A 21,183-nucleotide genomic window follows, 5' to 3' on the forward strand; every position below is an offset into this window, starting at 1 on the left:
GCAAGCATTTAAATTAGAAGTACTAGTAACCTTCTTGAATTAGTCTCCACCTTCCCTTTTCTCCTTTTTCTATTCTATGGGAACAACCTTGTGCATGCTGGTGGAGTGTGAAACCAAACAAATTTGCATGGGGGCATGTGATCGGCTGCATGCACGCTTTGTACACCATTAGTGGAGTATTAGGGCATGTACAATGGTGATATTTTAGCAGTGCCACGTAGGATAAACGCTGATGTGGAAGAAAGAGAAATATGAAAAAAGACTTTGCCTTCTCTTAGCTAAGAGATCATCTCTTAGCATAATCTCTCTCACCACAAATTTAGGATGTCTCGTTACCAAAGATAAGACTAAAAAACAACCCATTGTACATCATGTTTTATTGTTATATCTAGACTAGTACAAATGCCCGTGCGTTGCCACGGGTATTCAAATTTCATTTCTCGATGCACATATATAACTCACAACTCACTACAAAAATTTAAAACAAATCAGAAATTTCATAATGTACTGTAACATGATAATACCGAACACAATAACAAGACATACCATGACTACTGCAATGACGAAGCTTAGATAACCCGGCCTGCTAATATGTCCTTATATCCAGCAAATATAATAGGTTCTTATATCCAGCAAAAATGAGATGATGTCTGAGATTGAAGTACAATGAATACACAAGGCCCTAGAATGTGTGGATAAAGAAATGAACTCCAGTTTGTTTATCACACAACTAAAATGATGTAATACTACCCAACTCAAATCTTGTACATACGCCGAGTAACAACAAATAAGAGTTGACTACATATTATGCCTAATTGAGAAGATCTAAGAAACAACTCGGTCTGTCAAAGCAATCGTAAAATAATCTTCAGAATAAATATGGAATGAAATAAAATAAAAATATGGTGTTGGACTGGTGTAGAAATATCTTGATACAGTACGTCCCATCGATTACAGGCATGTTGCATGCGTCTTGCCTCAGCGCTGGCAGGTGTAAAAAAATCTAGTACTGAGCAGCCGGAGAAGTCAGAGAGAGATAAATAAAGGGTCGACGAGATTCACTGGCTCTCTTTGCCTCAACGCACACATGCCTATGGAGCGCCACTGGATCACCGTCTCCTACTGCCCAATGACACCGAACGGCCTCCACCGCCGCCTAATTTCCCCAACCTCCCGCTCCTCTCTTCCCAGCATCTCGTCCCCACCCCTCATCGCCAAAAGCTGCATGTCCTCGCCAACGACAAACCTGTCCCACTCCTCATGTCCCTCACGCGAAGCCTCGCGACGCTCCTCTTCACCATCACTGCGTGTATGACATGTGTCCGTCCCCTTCACCTCTCCCTGGCGATCATCCCCTTTTACTCCATCAGTGAACTGTGCAGGAGTCAAAGACAAATGAAAGAGTCATAAAGCTAATGAGAGATATATTCATGGCCAACATATGATGTAAAATCATATGCTAATACTATTCTGGTTGGTTTTAATTGTGCTACAAATTTTTATCGGAGGGCAATCATAGAGTTGACACAAATTGCAGTCTACATAAGAAAATTTTATATTTCAATGTAGTACCTGTACTGCAGCATGAAGTTTAAACAATGGTCCAGCTGAAAATAACATCAGTTATCACACAATCTACTCTCAATAAAAATTGTGAGAACCTATCTTTCCAGGCTAAAAGCCTGACAATAGTTCATCAAATAGCTCTTTTGTACCAACACAAATGCATTGGATATTGATTTGATTAAAATTTTGCCTGCAAGTTTCTCATGGTCATATCGAGATGGCTGTCCAGAATTTTGTATATCCTAGATGATCCATCAGCTTTCTAAACAAATGAATCACAAAGACAAGAAAACACTCACTTCCAAATGGGAATCGGACGGAAACATGTTGGTTGTGAGTGGACTCACCAGAGTGGCAGTGCAAGAACTCGACTCATTCTGAAAATCATTCTGCAGTTCTCACATGGCAAAAGTACAAAAAAGGATAACCAATATTTGTTTTCTAAAAATAAATACATTGCCATCTAAAAATAAATATCAATTTCCAGGTAAGGTCAAGAATCAAGCTGGTAATGATGAATCTGCACCCGTCAAGTTATCAACATTTAAAAAGAATGTAATTAGGCATTGAGTTAGAAACAACAAAATACAACAAAATACACATTGTGTAAATCAATGGTGAAGTTTTCTCTGGAAAACCCGTTTTCACTCCGCAGCAAAGTTTAGCTGCCCTGAACTGGCATGATTTTATTAAAAAATAAGATAATGAACTTTTGATGACCCCAAGTTCTGTTTTTTTATCACTTGTTATTACTTGCCTGTGACAACTTTTCTTGGATATCATGTGTATAAAAATATTGCAGAGAAGAAAAGAAACGTAGCCAAACCTAATTACCAATATCCCAAAATTACATAAATCCATCCAATCAAAACCAATTGGAGATCTAGGCATAATACCAGGTGGCGCTTTTCTCTACTGCTTGTAGACCAACACACTGTTTATAGTACTAACTTTCCAACTCACCTTGTGGCACTGATCGGTCTGTGGACACTATTATTATAACCATGACATCACACACTCCGATCCACTAATGGAAATCCCAGTAAACATCATTGTCAGCCTTTCTAAGTTCCTAGAAAATAAATTGGTCTGTAGTGGTATAGGGAAATTTGTTTAAGAGGGAGTTCTAATTTCCAACAGTACCAAATGATTGGGAATGGGGTTATAACCACACAGCCTCAGCCAGAGATTTTGATGTCAACTGCATCAAAAAGATTGGCAGTGAAATTCTAACCATGCAGAATGGGTAGTTCCAACTTCCAACAACTCCGCAAATGAAGTAGGTCGCAACACCTTCAATGAATTTTCACTAATAAGCACAAATCAACTATTTGGTCAACTCAATAATTGCCCCTGTTTTTCAAACTGACATCACAACGATTTCAAAATATACACCCGTACACGGCAAGATATCTTTCTCACCTTGTGGTCACTCTGGTTCTTTCCATCCATTTTATCCATATGCAACTCTTGCTCATCCCCGGATTGCAGGATCAGGTCTCTACTCCACCTAGCTGATGAAGTATCAGAGTGCTGCAAAATGCAGTGCAGCCTTGAAAGGAAGTATAGGTAAAATAAATAAAAAATCAGCAACAATGAGAAGTGACCACACGTATATGCGTGCAGATTGCACTACACATTCTCTCTATCTCTTTCTCTCTCTTGTATGTTGACTTTCCCTTTCTTTCCTTGTTATAATGAATCACCTATTATCGCTAAGAGTTCTTGATCCCCAAAATGCTAGCGAACAAAATTAAATTGGACAATAAATCTGGTGCTACCAACATGCCTAAATGAACAAGAGCAAATCATATAGATTGGTGTACCACTAAAACATCATCATATATAAATCCCTGAGGCAAATCTCCGGAGCACTATAAATTTAAGACTAAAGAAAATCCGCAAATCTCCTGAGCAGTATAAATTTTAAGACCAAAGAAAAGCCGCACCTTGAAATTGTCATGGCTGTGGCTGTGGCTCGGCTAATTCTCCACCAACGATTCACCGAGCGGCAATGTCCTCGCCCTCTCCCCTTCCTCCCTGCCATCCGCGGCCGTGTCTGCCAATTTGCCGCTTGAAGTGCTCCGGCTCCCCTAGGCGCTGGGTTATCCATCAGTACGGGCAGTATCATCAAAGAAGCTCTATGTTGGCGCTGCAAAATAGAGATATAATGTTATTATATAACAACAGATATAGCTGCTAACTATTCTTTTGAAAAAAATATTTATTAAAATTCAGTTTGGATATTTGTAATTGATATAACATGACAAAAGAATATTTTGTTGTTGCTGCATAGAAAATAGTCATAGCTGAATCAAAATTAAATACTCAAAAATATCCATGTGGGGAATGGGATGGAATAGATGATCACAGACCTTTTTAGACAACAGTGGCTAAGCTAGGTGATGGATTCTCCAGATTCTTGATGCCCAGCTATCGGGTACATAGATACCAAAGTCTGCCAAAAATTAAAATACAGATAGATCTGACGTTTTAGTTGCAGATCAAATGAATCACTTTGTGAAGCATGAAAGAAATAGCACATGAACAAATAATGGGATCGAGAAGTACATATAATAATTCGAGAAATATATAGCCAGTGAGATGGAAGTCCGGCGCTGAAGAAAAATACAAGAGGAAAACTTACCAAACCAACTTTGTCCACCCCTTCGGCAGTATGACTGCTGTGCGCGTGAGGATATAGAAAAATAGAAAGTCGTCTCTCCTCCTTGATCTCTTCTTAAATCCATATCTTTGGGTGCTGAGAAACAATGGAGGCCAACGATTCATTTGAATCAAGAAACAATGGAGGCCAACGATTACCGCCGAGGATTTGCTCACCGTCGTCCCTGACTTCCAGATCTCACTGGCTTGGTATGGGGCGGATGTGCTTGTACGGCATCGTGGTGGTGCGATTGCGAGGAGCATGGCTGGCGGCACGATTGGGAGAGGCATCTGACTCCAACAGCTCATCGCCGGGTGACGGTAGGGGAGAACTTGCGAGGTGGACGTTCTTGTAGAGCATGGCGGCGGCGGGATTGGGCAGAATGGAAGGGCTGGCGGCGCGATTCGGGGAGGAAGAAACTGGAGATGAGATCCAGCGATGGTCTGGTCTTTTTTTTAGCTGAGGCTTGGCCCATTTGGAGGCCTGAAGGGGCGAGTGCGGCCCAGGCGGGTCCGTGCGGGGCGTCGACGAAGCCTAACGACGAAACTGTTGGTCGTAGTGAGAGGTAGGCAGAATAGGGAACATGTTCCTCCTTTTTAAGTAGTGTAGATTACGTGGCAGCGTTAATGTAAGGGTATTTTACCCTTATCCATTATTTTGGTATCTATGACACCGTGCTAGAGTATTTGGACTAATACATGCCTACAAGATGACTTTCAGGTATTAGCCAAAGAGATATGATGGTGTAGCAATGGAACAAAAGGCAACGGGAGACCCCCCCAATTCGACGAAAAATCAGCTAGTTTTTCGAGCACGGCCGATCCACGGATCCGGTCGGACCGGCCCCAACACCGGACAGCCCGGTCACCAACCGGACCTAGAACCGGTGCCATCCGGGCAAGTTCCAATAAAGAAGGCGAGCCCTCGATCTGCGTCAGGTCCACCGCCCGGTTTCGGACCGTGCCTCGGTCCATGGCCCGATGCGGCCAGGAGCACCAGACCGAGCGGCCCGGTCAGCAACCGGACTCTGCTGTGACATCCGGGCGCCATCCGATGCTTCGAAGCTGCCGGTCAAGACCCGGTCCAGCTCGGTTGGAAACCGCCGGCCGATCTGTGGCCGTCTCAGCCGGCGTGGACCGGCTGTCCGGCGCCAAATCCGGTTGACCGGGTTTCTCGAAGAATCTGCGATGTGGCAAGTGACCAACGGCCGTATTTGAAGAACACTATAAATAGGTCTTCTCCTACCTACGAACGATTAGGCACTACACTACAAGCTGTTCTTGAGCTCTCTCTCTCTTACTCCATTGCTAGAAACACCAAAAGCCTCGGATCTCCCTCCTCCTCCACCCAAACTCAAATCCCTCCGGGGAATCATTAGAGGAGGACCCGATCTACCGTTCTACCAAGCCAAATCTCATTCCCCCTTGTATTCATTGAGAAGCTTGCTTCCTAGGGTTCCTTGGAAACCCTAGGTAGGCAAGAGGAGTCCGGAAGCATCAGAGCTGTGGATTTGCTCCGGGCAAGATTGTGAAGGTTTGGAGGCTACCTCAAAGTCTACCACAAGTGAGTGAGCTATTCCTTCGTGGGATAGGCTCCGGAGAATAGGGTGAGCCTTCGTGGCGCGGGGAATCCTTCGTGGGACCTCCACTCCTCCAAACGTGACGTACCTTGTTGCAAAGCAAGGGAACACGGGAATACATCCTCGTCTCCGCGTGCTATCGGTTATCTCTAACCGAACTCCTTACTTGTGATTTAACTGCCTGTGAGAGCCTTCGTGCTCGAGTTAGTTGTATCCTCATATAGGTTGCTTCACCTAGTTTGCATTAGGCTCATCTTTATATTCCGCAAAGCCTAATATTGCAAAGAAAGAATTAAAATTTGTAGAAACCTATTCACCCCCCCTCTAGGTTTACCATCTCTATACTTTCAATTGGTATCAGAGCCTGGACTCTTATTAAGGGCTTCACCGCCTTAAGAGTGAGATGGATAAACTCTTCGAGGGTCTAGATGACGACTCTAACCTTTCGGTTAAAGAGATGAAATCTTGATTCTTGGCATATGATGTCGAGAAGAAGAAAAGGGAGGATGAGCTACAAAACCAAATGACTGAAATGACTGCCATGCTTAAGAACCTAACTGCGGGTGGAACTTCTAGTGGGGCTTCGGCCTCTAAGGAAACCTACCATGATGTTAACCATGACTATCCCGAAACACTTCACCCATGCCTCATATAAACCATAGTGGGACCGTTCCCCATTACGATGGAACTCACTTTCCACATTGGAAATCTGCTATGGAATCTCATATTCGCATTGCGGTGTGGAGCTATGGGAGCTCATTGTTCATGGACATCGGGAGCCACAAGATCCTACTCGGTTGACCTCCACCGAGTTCTACAACCGTCAACTCAATGCATCCGCACGTGACAAGATTAGAAGTGGCATCAACCGCAAGCTTCTTGATCAAGTCGATGACATTGTCTCCGCTAAAGAGTTGTGGGATCGGATCGTAGTACTCCAAGAGGGAACCGATTTGATCCAATCAGCTCTCTATGAGACCGCAAAGCAAGAGGCCTACCAGTTCATGATTCGAGATGGAGAATCCGTATTCGATGCCTATGCTAGGCTTGGTGCTCTGAAAGTAAGGGTCAAGGGACTTGGTCTTTGAGAAGTACAATGACGGATTCGAGATGAACGAAGCCTTCATAAAATCCAAGGTCATTGCTATGATTGCCGTCAAACAAGAAGACACCAACCTTGGACTCAACTTGCAAATCATGACCAAGAGTGCCGATCTCAACTCCGATGATCTAGTCTCCTATGTGGCCGCCAATGAAAGCATGGCCAAAGCGGAAAGAGGCTCAAGGCAATGAACCGTGTTGATGAAGCCTCACACAACCATGAAGCGTCACACAACCTTGCTCTCAAAGCTAGAGCCGACCATGAAAGCAACGAAGACTATGAAATTGAAGAAGATGAAGAGATGACTTCAACTAGTGACATTGCTACCGACTTTGCTTTCTTTGCCAAGAAGTACAAGGTCAAGTTCCCAATGCTCCTCAATGACAAGAAGAAGAAGAGAACTTGCTACAATTGTGATGAAGATAACCACTTTGCAAATGAGTGCCCTTATGAGAAAAGGGTAGACAAGCCAAAGTTCATCAAAGGGGTCAAGCCAAGATTGAAGCCGAACCCAATCAACGATCGGTACAAGAAGAACAAGGGAAGAGCTTTTGTTGGGGCCGAGTACTTGTCCGATGAAGAAGAGGAAGATGAGGAGAAGGAGGCGGAGTGGCCGGTTTAGCTTACTCTAAGCCCGGGTCACTCTTCACATATGACTACTCCAAAGATTACTCCACGGAGAATGATGTTGGCTCTTCCTTCATGGCAAGAACAACTCAAGATGATGACTCCGATGACTCTCCCTCCTGTCCAATCATTGGCTCTTGTCTTATGGCAAGGGAAACCAAGGTAATGGAACCTCCACCTTCCCTATCTAGTGTTCTTGATGATGAAAACGAAGATCAAGAAGAATTAATTATGTAAGGAACTCTATGATGTTAGATGCACCCTTCGTGGTGAAGCTCTTGTCAAGTTTGATTTCTTGATGGACTCACTCAAAGAAAAGGATGAGTCCATTGAGGAATTAGAATATCAATTGAATGAGAAGGAACGGAGATTCAATCTCCTAAGACAAGAGCTAAACACCGAAAGGTGCATATCTCAAGGCCTTAAGCAACAAATTGAAACTTATGAACTTGATAAAGTTAAGGACCTAGAAACTATTGATAGGGCTCAATTATTGACCCAAGAGCTCAATGCCTCAAAGGAGGAACTTGAAGTTGCTCATGCTTCTCTCACTAGGGATCTTGACCACCTTGAAAGAGCTAACAAGCTTGTCAAGGATGAGCTCAAGAAACTTGGAGAGAATCATGATCTACTTCAAGAATCCTACAAAGGGCTCTTGGATCAATGAAGGATCCCATTGATGTTGAAAAGCTTGCTTGTTCCTCCATTTCCTTTACTAGTGAGCATGCTAAACTTGTTGAGGAACATGTTCGTTTACAAGAGGAACTTTCTTTGCATGTTGAGACCAATGCATATCTTGAGTCCTTGGTGACCAAATATGGTCTTGACTATCATCCTAATGAATCTTCTTGTGAGCAAGCATCTATTCTTGAGGAAAATGTTAGGCTAACAAAGGAACTTGCAAAGTTCACCACCGCCAAGAACAAGATGGGATTGGATGACCTCTTGAGTAAGCAAAGGTCAAACAATCAAAAGTATGGACTTGGATATACTCCCAAGTCCCACAAGAAGAACAACTACAAGAAGGAGAAACCCGCTCAAGATAAGAACAAGAAGGTCACTAACAATGGCAAAGCCTCAAAGGGCAAAGCCACTAGTGGTGACCGCACGGGGCCAAACGATCACTATGCATTATTTGTTGATTATTATGGTGATGTCTATGCTAACTATGTTGGCCCTCCTAATGGCTATGCTTATAGAGAGTACTCAATTTGGGTACCAAAAGATATTGTTGCCATTGCAAGGGAACCCATTAATCGATGGGTTCCTAAATCCTCTACTTGATTTTGTAGGGGTATTCCTCCGGTGGTCCAAAATGGGTGTTTGATAGTGGATGCACCAATCATATGACCGGAGGAAAAGGGGTGCTTGATCAATTTATTGAAGATATCAACAAGAAGTCAAGCATTACCTTTGGTGACAACTCAAAGGGAAAGGTACTTGGGTATGGCAAGGTAGCAATCTCTAAGGACTTGTGCCTTGAGACGGTTATGCTTGTTGAATATCTTGGCTATAACTTACTTTCTATATATCATCTTGCCGATGCCGGTTACAATTCATATTTCACTAAATATTATGTGCAAGTCTTTAGGAGTGACAATCTCAAATTGGTCCTTGTTGGATATGTGGAGAACAACCTTTACGTGGTTGACCTCTCGAAAGAGAGCCCCTCCTTCTCCACATGCCTAATGGCGGCCAAGCATGATGAAGGATGGTTGTGGCATCGCCGCCTTGGTCATGTTAACATGAGGAATCTTAAACAACTCCTAAAGGGTGAGCATATTGTGGGACTAACCGGTGTTTCTTTTGAGAAAGATCGTGTTTGTAGTGCATGTGTAGCCGGAAAGCAACTCAAGAAGAAGCATCCCATCAAGAGTATTGTTACCACATCTAGGCCTTTGGAGCTCCTTCATTTGGACCTTTTTGGGCCATCACATTATGATACTCTTGGTGGGAGCAAGTATGGACTTGTCATTGTTGATGACTACTCAAGATATTCTTGGGTCTTTCTCCTTAAGTCTAAGGACGAGACCCATAGAGAGTTCATCACCTTCGCCAAGAAAGCTCAACAATCCGAGATCAAGGCAATTAGGACCGACAATGGCACCGAGTTCAAGAACTACACTATGCAAGAGTTTGTGGATGATGAGGGCATCAAGCATGAGTTTTCGGCGCCATACACCCCTCAACAAAACGGTGTTGTTGAAAGGAAGAACCGGACTATCATTGAGATGGCAAGAACCATGTTGAGTGAATTCAACTCACCCCACAACTTTTGGGGAGAAGCCATCTCTACGGCCGTCCACTACTCCAACCGGCTCTTTCTCCGTCCCCTCCACAACAAAACCCCATACGAGCTCCTTACCGGTAACAAGCCTAATGTCATGTATATTCGTGTCTTTGGATGCAAATGCCTTGTTAAGAATAACAAAGGAAAGCTCGGTAAATTTGAAACTAGAACCATAGAGGGTATATTTGTTGGATATGCGGAGAACTCTCATGCCTATAGATACTACAACCGGTCCTCCGGGACTATTGAAGTATCTTGTGACGTGGTGTTCTTGGAGGATAATGGCTCCCAAGTGGAGCAAGTTGTTCCATGTGTTGCAGGTAATGATGTTGATCCATCTAGTGCCATCAAGCATATGGGCATTGGACACATCCGGCCCATGGAGGTTCATAATGATGATCAAGATGATGGAGTAGATGTCTCAAGCACGCCACAAGTGGAGCCTAGCTCAACTCAAGCCGAACCATCAAGTGCAACTCAAGAACCACCCTCCACTCAAGATGAGTCTCAATCCGAAGAACAAGAAGAAGATCCTCATTCCATGGAGCAAGATCATGATGACGATCAAGAAACATCCTCAACTCATGATCAAGCTCAAGTGGTCCCTCATGATCAAGTACTAGCAAGAGATGAATTCATTGATCATGAAGGAACCGTTCGGAAGATCAAGGCCGCTACAAGGGCAAGTGACATGAAAGTGGATCAAGTCCTTGGTAGCATCTCAAGAGGAGTGGTAACTCGTAGACACCATGCATTACTTATCACTTATTGTCAACATCATGCTTTTGTGTCTAGTTTTGAACCACTTAAGGTACATGAAGCCTTGGTCGATCCGGATTGGGTAATTGCCATGCAAGAAGAATTGGAGTGTTTCACTCGTAATGAAGTATGGTCTCTAGTTGAGAGACCCAAGGATCATCGCATCAATGTCATTGGGACCAAATGGGTATTCAAGAACAAGCAAGATGAGAATGGCATTGTTATACGAAACAAAGCAAGGTTAGTGGCGCAAGGGTTTGCCCAAATAGAAGGTATGGATTTTGAGGATACCTTTGCGCCGGTAGCCCGTCTTGAAGCTATTCGTCTTTTGCTTGCATTTGCATCTTTCCACAATTTCAAATTATATCAAATGGATGTGAAAAGTGCATTTTTGAATGGTCCCCTAAAAGAAACCGCATATGTGGCTCAACCCCCGGGTTTCGAGGACCCATGCCGACCCAACCACGTGTATTTACTCCATAAGGCACTCTACGGTCTCAAGCAAGCTCCACGTGCTTGGTATGAGTTCCTTAGGGATTTCTTACTACATGATGGGTTTTGCATGGGTACGGTCGATTCCACCCTTTTCACCAAGCGGGTTAAAGGGGGTGGCCTTTTTATATGTCAAATATATGTTGATGATATTATTTTTGGTGGAACTAACCCCAATCATAACAAAGCTTTTGAGCTATTGATGACTAGGAAATTTGAGATGTCCATGATGGGAGAGTTGAAGTTCTTTCTAGGCTTCCAAGTGAGGCAACTTGCAAAAGGCACCTTCATATCTCAAGAAAAGTATGTGAAGGACATGCTCAAGAAATTCAACATGACCAATGCGAGTCCAATGAAGACACCCATGCCCGTAAAGGGGCAACTTGGTTCATATGACGGTGAGAAGGATGTGGACATAAAGGTATACCGCTCCATGATAGGATCCTTGCTCTACCTTTGTGCCTCTAGGCCGGATATCATGCTAAGTGTAGGGATGTGTGCTCGTTTTCAATCCGCTCCCAAGGAGAGCCATTTAGTGGCGGTCAAACGGATACTAAGATACCTTGTTCTCACTCCTACTCTCGGGCTATGGTATCCAAAGGGGTCAACCTTTGAACTCATTGGCTATTCGGATTCCGATTGTGCCGGTGATAAGGTTGATCGGAAGTCTACCTCCGGGGCTTGCCAATTTATTGGCCGGTCATTGGTGAGTTGGTCATCCAAGAAACAAAACTCCACCGCCCTATCCACCGCCGAAGCCGAATACATATCCGCGGCATCTTGTTGCACTCAATTGTTATGGATGAAGCAAACCTTGAAAGACTATGGTGTGTCTCTTGGTACGGTGCCTCTTCTTTGTGACAATGAAAGTGCAATAAAGATCGCCAACAACCCGGTTCAACATTGTCGCACCAAACATATTGACATTCGCCATCACTTCCTACGTGATCATGTTGCCAATAAGGATATTGATCTCACTCATGTGGGAACAACCTACCAATTGGCGGATATTTTCACTAAGCCTTTGGATGAAGCCCGCTTTGTTAACTTGAGAGGAGAACTTGGTATTCTTGATCCTAAAAACTTGGATTGATTAACTTCTTGCACTATATTCTTGCATTTATCTTGCTATCTAGCTTAGAGGCATATCACATATGGGGATAGTCATTCTACCATATCTTGGTATGATGCATACCTATGTGTGCAACATAAATAGACCCAATGTCATTATATGGACCCAAGCATGTCTCTTCGAGGTCTCATGACATTTGCGCTTTCACATAGGGGGAGTAATCCCCCGCCCCTCATTGAGCCTTCATTACAACTTGATTTGACTATATAAAGCCAAATGATCTTATTGCAAAAACTATTTCAAAATGCTCTTATGATTCTTGATATACTTCGAATCATGCCCATTGTAGCTATTTGTATCTTGTTTGCATTCTCACTCCAATGGGTATGCCTAGAGAACTTTGTGTTTTCCAACCCCATGTCTATGCTCATCTCATCATCATCTATCTATCTATATGTACATGTCATCATATGAGCACTCACACACATTTACACAAAGAATAGGGGCAAAACGAGGCAAAATGACACATTTTTGGGAAAATTGACTCTGGCCGGTCCAGCCCGATCGGACCGGCTTTGTGCGCCGGATCGTCCGATCCAGCAGCCGGTCGGCCAAGGCGCCCGACCGGCCGTGCGGGCTGTTATGTTTTGGAGAGGATACCCCTTGGGGATCTTCTTCCTCATTATCCCCCACCTCTCAAACCTCCATGGCCGCCGCCTCCACCATCTCCACCACGCCCTAGGCACTTCCCACCACTAGATTCTCCCCAAACTTCACACAACCATAGATCGGGATCTCACAAGCATCTTCACCAAAGGTTTTGGTCCCTCTCAAGCTAGTTTGGGAGATCGTGGGGATTTGGTCCTCAAGCCTTCTTCACGAGTTCTTCTTGCTCACTTGGGCAAAGAGGACGATGTCTTCGGGTAAATCTTTCTCCCTATCCCTCTCCCTCTTGCTTTCCCTCTCACATTGCCCATTTTTGAGGAAAGTTGAGAAAAGTTAGGGTTTGGGTTAGGGTTAGTAAGTCCTCATGCCACCTAGAGTGTCACACCCCTCCTATGCACAATGTTCACTCTCCTGGTATAATCTATGTTCAAGTTTGTGAGTTTTTGCATGATTTTGTGTCGAATTTCTGGGCAAACATCACAACTCAGCATGACCCGGTCTACAGCCCGGTCGGCCAGAGCCTCTCGGCCAGGCTGGTCCGGCGCACCGCCCGATCAACCGGATGGCCAACCGGCTCGTCCGGTCTGTCGTCCGGTCGGACCGGCCCCTGCGCCGGCTCGCCCAGCTTTTTCGCATGATCTCGTCGAAACACTTGAATATAGGCTATGCTTTTGGCTTCCTCATATATGCTGATGACATGTACACTTACCTCTTTGCTATCCTCGCCCTATTTCGCTGATTCACAGGTGATGAATGGAGTGATGGGGACCGTGGCACTGTTGCCAAGCGAGGGAGGCACTCAGGGGTTCCACCACGGCGCTCTCCTGGTCGTGCTCCTCGGACTACGGGTGGCGGCTCAACCGGAGGCCGAACCAAGAAATCTTGCCAATAAGAGGAAAGATAAACATGCGGCACGGGATGGTGATGAGGTGCGCGAGTTCCATGTTGGTGATGTACATATTGGGGCATGGAGAAGACTCGAGAGAGTCCAACCCCTATCGCTTTGAGGAACCCACTTACATAGGGGAGATCAATTTTTACGGACCAACACACAGCAAGTCATGTGGGATGACTTCTATAACTCCCGCGAGCACATGAAGAAAGGCACCATTGTTATGCCCAAGGCCATCAAGGATGTCATTGGAATGTATGAAGCCACCAAGTTTCGCTTTGTGGTTGCGACCTTGAGGCGGATGGGGTTGTATGATCTTATGTGCTTGACACCTACTGATGGGTGCTATTGTCCAATCTTGGTGAGACAGTTTCACTGCATAGTCTTTTTCCATGATGATGCAGCCAGGACTATGACTTGGATGACTGGCAAACAGAAATACACTTGCAACTATCTTGATTTCTGTGAAGCTTTGGGGTTTGGTGGAGGGCGTGCTTCTGGCTTCAAGATATATTCTCAGCAGAAGTTCAACCGTGGGGACATTGCCGTTTGCTATCCGCCGGAACCCACACCTGGACCTCCCACCATCTACGGGATGTACTACTCCTACCTCTTACTTGCCAAGCTATTCCGTGAGACTCTCATCGGCAAGTGCAGCGATACAAGTGAATGCCGTGCATATCATCTGAACTTGATGTACTACTGTCACCCTGAGCACCGGCAACTTATTGATGGCTGTGATCTCATCTACTGTGAGTTACGGCGCTGTGTTCGCGAGAGGTTGACTCCTAATCTTGCCCAGTACGTTCAGCTGCTCATCAACAAGGTTGTGCCCGCACCTTTCAATACTCAAGGTGAGCGGGTCAGGATGGAAGCTTTCAAAGTACCTGCCCAAGGTGATAGCCCGGATGTTCCTGAAATGATGCCTTCTGAGCGCCGGTCCAAGGCACGCCATGACCATGCTAGCTCCAGCTCCTCTAGTCGCCCACAGCATGGTGTCGCACGGTTCTTCTCTTGCTTATGGCAGATGTGCAAAAATACAAATGATGTTGCACATCAAAGTCTCTCTTTGAACCAAGAGACAAGGAGGCGCCAAAATGAGTTCATGGCTGCTAGGAATGTGCCTATCCCTCCTCCTGGCCCTGAGTTGGAGCCTGTCCACGCACCAAACTGGGAGATGCCTCTTCTTTCTGATGAGATGTTCCAGAACTTTGATCCTTCTCTGTACTTTGGTGGTCCTACTCCTAGATTTGCTCGTGCACCTCCTGCTGATGATGATGATGAAGAGGATGAAGGTAATGAGGACGATGATGAAGAGGATGACGACGAAGAGGATGACGATGGGGATGGTGATGGCAACTCTCCATCCGCGGGGCCCCATTTCTATTGATGGGACGCTAGCATCTCTCCTCTTTTCTTCACCTTTTTGGTGTTCCGATGCCAAAGGGGGAGAAGAGAGTAGAGTCTAGAATTACGGGGTTCTTTCGTTGTCACAAGCCATGGGAGTTGCTTTATTTGGATTTTATATGGCTTGTGCGTATTTGCTTTGATTTCTCAAGAACCATTTGCTACTTTGAATAATTCATGTATGGATATGTATGGACGACTATTATGTGTGCTACTCTATGTTAGGATAATCATGCTTTATGGATAATCATGCTTTATGCTTATATATGTTGATATACTTGTCCATACCATGCTTGTTTCCTAAAGATATTGGGGGAGCTTCTCATATTCCACAAATGGTGCACTTTGCATTCAAACGCAAATTCTCCAAGTGCACACATTATGGGGGAGCTGTCGTAATATCTTATATGGAATCAAGGTTTAGAGCTTATCATAATATCTATGTGTTACTCTAGCTCGGTTTGTCATCGTATACCAAAAAGGGGGAGATTGTAAGGGTATTTTACCCTTATCCATTATTTTGGTATCTATGACACCGTGCTAGAGTATTTGGACTAATACATGCCTACAAGATGACTTTCAGGTATTAGCCAAAGAGGTATGATGGTGTAGCAATGGAACAAAAGGCAACGGGAGACCCCCCAATTCGACGAAAAATCAGCTAGTTTTTCGAGCTGGCCGGTCACAGATCCGGTCGGACCGGCCCTGGCACCGGACAGCCCGGTCACCAACCGGACCCAGAACCGGTGCCATCCGGGCGAGTTCCAGTAAAGAAGGCGAGCCCTCCAGTCTGCGTCCGGTCACCAGCCCGGTTTCGGACCGGCTGCTCGGTCCATGGCCGGTCGACCGGGCACCACGAGACCGAGCGGCCGGTCGGCCAACCGGACTCTGCGCCTGTGACATCCGGGCGCCATCCAAGAAGCTCGAAGCCTGCCCGGTCAAGACCCGGTCCTAGCTCCGGTTGGAAACCGGCCGGCCCGATACGTGGCCCGGTCGGCCAGTGGACCGGCTGTCCGGCGCCAAATCCGGTTGACCGGGTTTCTCGAAGAATCTGCGATGTGGCAAGTGACCAACGGCCGTATTTCGAAGAACACTATAAATAGGTCTTCTCCTACCTCTGAACAGTTAGGCACTACACTACAAGCTGTTCTTGAGCTCTCTCTCTCTTACTCCATTGCTAGAAACACCAAAAGCCTCAGATCTCCCTCCTCCTCCACCCAAACTCAAATCCCTCCGGGGAATCATTAGAGGAGGACCCGATCTACCGTTCTACCAAGCCAAATCTCATTCCCCCTTGTATTCATTGAGAAGCTTGCTTCCTAGGGTTCCTTGGAAACCCTAGGTAGGCAAGAGGAGTCCGGAAGCATCCGGGCTATGGATTTGCTCCGGGCAAGATTGTGAAGGTTTGGAGGCTACCTCAAAGTCTACCACAAGTGAGTGAGCTATTCCTTCGTGGGATAGGCTCCGGAGAATAGGGTGAGCCTTCGTGGCGCGGGGAATCCTTCGTGGGACCTCCACTCCTCCAAACGTGACGTATCTTGTTGCAAAGCAAGGGAACACGGGAATACATCCTCGTCTCCGCGTGCTATCGGTTATCTCTAACCGAACTCCTTACTTGTGATTTAACTGCCTGTGAGAGCCTTCGTGCTCGAGTTAGTTGTATCCTCATATAGGTTGCTTCACCTAGTTTGCATTAGGCTCATCTTTATATTCCGCAAAGCCTAATATTGCAAAGAAAGAATTAAAATTTGTAGAAACCTATTCACCCCCCCCCCTCTAGGTTTACCATCTCTATACTTTCAGTTAAGATAAAACAACCTTATCAACCATTGCACATGCCCTTAGAAGTAGCAAGAGGAGGCAGCGCTCCGGAGAGTTTTTGTCATCCAATGAAACAATGCCTTGGTCCTGCTGCAAAATAAACCAAGCCCTCTAAATCGAGACGGAGGGAGTAAATCAGATGGAGGGGTTACAATTACATATACTCCCTCTATACCGGTTTACTGGGCTTATAGCGAAATTAGGAAAATACCACGCAATTGGGCTATATTTGCTAATTAATAGGAGATTTAATTGCTTTGATTTCCTGGAAACCAGAAATCTCCGCTCTCCCCTTAAATGTTTTAGCGTGGTGGAAACCGATTAATGCATGCAAACCGAGTTAATAGCTTCTGCATGCCGTGTGAATAGCTTTTGCATGTGGAACGGATTACCTGGCTCCGGGCCTCTCCCTGATCTTTCAACTTCACACTTAATTAGCGCTGGGAATAAGAGAAAATCTATGAAATAAATAACATCGATGAAGATTACCCTGACCCAATCGATGGCCACCTTGGTCGCAGCGCATCTCAGAATGAGACTAATAGACCGGTATAGAGGGAGTAGTTGGAGTATTCACTTCTGATTCACACAAAAAAAGTATTAACTTCCACGCTGCATTATTATTAAGTATAAGTACTACTACAAATAGATCAGCACAAATATGAAACAAAGACCCCATAAAAAAATAGCAGCCGTACGAACACTCAGTACTTTTCAGCGAAATTTATCATTCCTCATGACAAATTGACAGTTTTTTCAACTACGCAAAGTAGCAGTAGCTACATCTGCGTGCATATGCGAATGTAGAAACACAGCTCCTTGGACGATCCAGCACCAACGAGGTATGGCCCCGGCACAACGAGAAACGACGTGAGCTCCTCAAACACGATAGCACCCGGTGACGTGCTGCCAGAAGCATCGGCAGACATCTTCACAACATCCCGCCTGCAGTCCGATTTCGAGGACGGCGGCGGGCCGTGCGCCCAGATCTTCACCCTGTAGAGCGGCCACATGGATGTGGCCGACCTAGCGCATACCAAAGACAAGACAATGGCCGGGCCAAGCGCGTCGATGTACAGGACGAACATGGAGCCGTCATCCCCTTCGACGACGAGCCGCCTGCACGGCGAGCACGGGTGCGTCATGGTCACCCGGAACTCTATGGACTTGCCATACTCTAACCTGTGCACCTGAATCGAGTGGGCCTCTGCGAGGTGAACGAGGAGCACTGACGGTGGGGCGGAAAATTCGCAGCCCTGCTCCGTACAGTTGCACCGGCCTTGCGGGCACGCGATCTGGTGGCTTAGGGACTCGTGGTAGCTGACGTTGACCCCGCAGCCGTCGTGGGAGCACATTACCTGCGCCGTTCCAGCGATTCTGTACGCGATGGCCTCCAAATTCGTAGCGTTTATTTCCATGGTGCCGTCCATCGCCGCCTCGTGGTTGAATCCGGAGCCGCGCTACTCTTATTCTGGCACCGTTTACTTGGAACCTCGCCGACGATGGCAGGCGGCACGCCTCATACCACGCTGCAACTCCGATCAATATTAATTGATGGTAAAATGGATGTTTCTACAACTAAAATGTGTCTAGATACATCTATATTACCATCAAGTAATATGAATCGGAGGGAGTACAAGGAATGACAATTTAGCACAAGTGACACCAGCAAATAAAAATCAATGGACTCTCAGATGAAAAGGGAGCGACCTTGTTGAACTTGGGGCAAATCAATGGAGTTTGAGAGACAAATGATGTGATATCTAAAGCAGGTTAGTGTAGAGAGAGAGAGAGAGTGTGTGTGTGTGTGTGGCGAGGGGGGGGGGTAGTTTGTTCACTACTTCTTGGTTTAAAATGAGGATTCGTACAAGGTAATAGAGCCCGCATGCTCGGCTGGGTAGATAGCCAGAAGCCCAGAAGTGAACCCCAACATGGTCATGCCACAAGGATTCATATTTGAAATTTTTTTGGGGGAGGGGGTAGCAGAATGGCATGGCCAACAAGTAGCAAGTAAATTTTGTTAGTATTGTTCATAGTGGAAGTATGTAAATCACGAATTATATGACTCCATCATTTCTTTCAACCTTTTTATATCGAGCCCCACAATAACTTTGGCTTGTTTACAAATTTAGGTCGATCAATCTCACGACGCTCCCCTTTATAACAAAATAAGTTGAACTAGTATTCCAATAAAAATCATTTTCGCATGCATTGTTCGATACTTTTCATAACTGAAATGCTTACTCCCTCCGTTAGGGATTATAATGCCAGCGTGCATCCCTATATCATTAATTTGATTACAACATAATATGAATTTTATGGTACAAAAATTATATCATTACAAACTAGATGTCCATTTTAACTTTTTAATCGTATATTTTGGGTAATATATATATATATATATATATATATATATAGGACATATTCATGCTACACCCGGGTGTAGTTACTCCCACGTGTGTTTCACACAATCTAGGTAGTATCTATCATACCGAAGAGTATATACATGTAGTATGAAGTATATAAGAATATTTTGGTAGTATATATACTGCTTTGTAGGTAGTATGTACACTTTTTTACGTACACTATATCTTTACGTATAAATATGCATGTATTTTGTATATATAGTGCAAACTATGGGTGCATTTAATTTTTTTTCACCAAAGTTGGTATGGAGTATCTTAGATATAGTGTACGAACATACTCAAATCAATAAAGTATGTTACATACTTCCGTATGGTAGTATATAAGACGTGGGTGTAGTTACACCCGGGAGTAGGAAGTATTTATCCTATATATATATATATATATATATATATATATATATATATTGTGTATTATGTTGCTCAATTTTACAACATAGGTATACTTGTCAGCCTTGTAATATCCTAATGGACATATAGTACATCACAAATTTATAACTTCACGCTTTGTTTTGCCATTTTACGATTTTTCGAACCACCTTCGGCTTGATTTCAAATTTAGGTCAAACTATCGGTGCATGCTATGTGTTATACTTGGATGCACCGCACATGTTTGGCCATTGTTTTAGGCTTCCACATCTTGGGGGGCATGTCATGTATTTACCTAGTTTTTTAATTCTAATTCATGTACCCTTCCTCCCAATTACATTTGAAATAAAACTTTTAGCCCAAAAATAACTCAATATATGGTTGCACACAAAGATAATCCATGGATCGTTGGAAATTTCCATCGTACGTAGCTACCATGTCTCTTATGCAGACCTATGAAAATTGGATTGGTGGTAGTGTGTACACTTCATGCGGTAGGCACTTCATAGAAAACACCCATTTAATATAATTTTTCTCCTTTGGGCTGTAATCAAGAGAAGAAAAAACACATGATTCAAAAGTTTTAACATATGAATGGTTCTTGTGTAGTGGTACCAATCTCACGTGTGGGAGGAAAATACTCCCATGAGCTTCATTTTGTAGTGACTAAGAAGGAACGATACATGCTTACTTTTTCATATTCATGTTTTTAACTTGTTTCAATCTTGGTCAAACCTAAGATTTTACCAAAATTCAAATGGGCATAAAAATTCAAAAAAATGAAAAAAAATGAAAAACCAAAGCACATATTCTTCTTATGTCATACAGTAAGCATTCAGTTGATAAACAAGATCTAGACATATTTGAACCAGAAAAATCATGTATCTACCCCCTAACCCTAAACTTTGTCTTGTGAAGTCAAGCATGAAGAGAAGTGGTTTTTGGTTTCAAAATTGAAATTTTAAAAACCTCCCAAGTGCTTCATTTTGGGGTGACTAAAAAGGATACATGCTTACTTTTTCATATTCATGTTCTAAACTTGTTTACCTCTTGGTCAAACCTAGGATTTGACCAAGATTCAAATGGGCGGAAAATTCAAAAAAACAGACAAACAAAAAACCAAAGCACACTGTCTTCTTATCTCAAACCTAGGATTTAATCAAGCATGAAGAGAAGTGGTTTTGGGTTTCAAACATGAAGAGAAGTGGTTTTGGGTTTCAAACATAGAAATTTCAAAACCTCCTAAAATGACATAAGAAGACTATGTGCCTTGGTTTTTGATTTTTTGATTTTTTTTTAAATTATGCCCATTTGAATCTTGGTCAAATCCATGTTTGATTAAATGGGAATAAAATTTTAAAAAAAAATCAAAAAAGGAAAGACCAAGGCACATAGTCTTCTTATGTCATATAGTAAGCATTCAATTAAGTTGATAAACAAGGTCTAGACATAT

The 21,183-nt window shown here is 44.2% G+C and overlaps 1 long non-coding RNA gene across 1 annotated transcript; it reads right to left on the reverse strand.

The window, feature by feature from the left end:
- Positions 1-2,674: 2,674 nt before the first annotated feature.
- On the reverse strand, positions 2,675-4,778 carry LOC127333457 (uncharacterized). The gene is made up of 4 exons (XR_007871157.2): positions 4,214-4,778; positions 3,942-4,024; positions 3,516-3,718; positions 2,675-3,099 (listed from the first exon to the last, which is right to left on the reverse strand). It is a non-coding gene; the product is annotated as an uncharacterized lncRNA (long non-coding RNA).
- Between the last annotated feature and the right edge of the window lie 16,405 nt (positions 4,779-21,183).

Source organism: Lolium perenne, chromosome 2 (genome assembly GCF_019359855.2).
Source record: "Lolium perenne isolate Kyuss_39 chromosome 2, Kyuss_2.0, whole genome shotgun sequence".
NCBI lineage: Eukaryota > Viridiplantae > Streptophyta > Magnoliopsida > Poales > Poaceae > Lolium > Lolium perenne.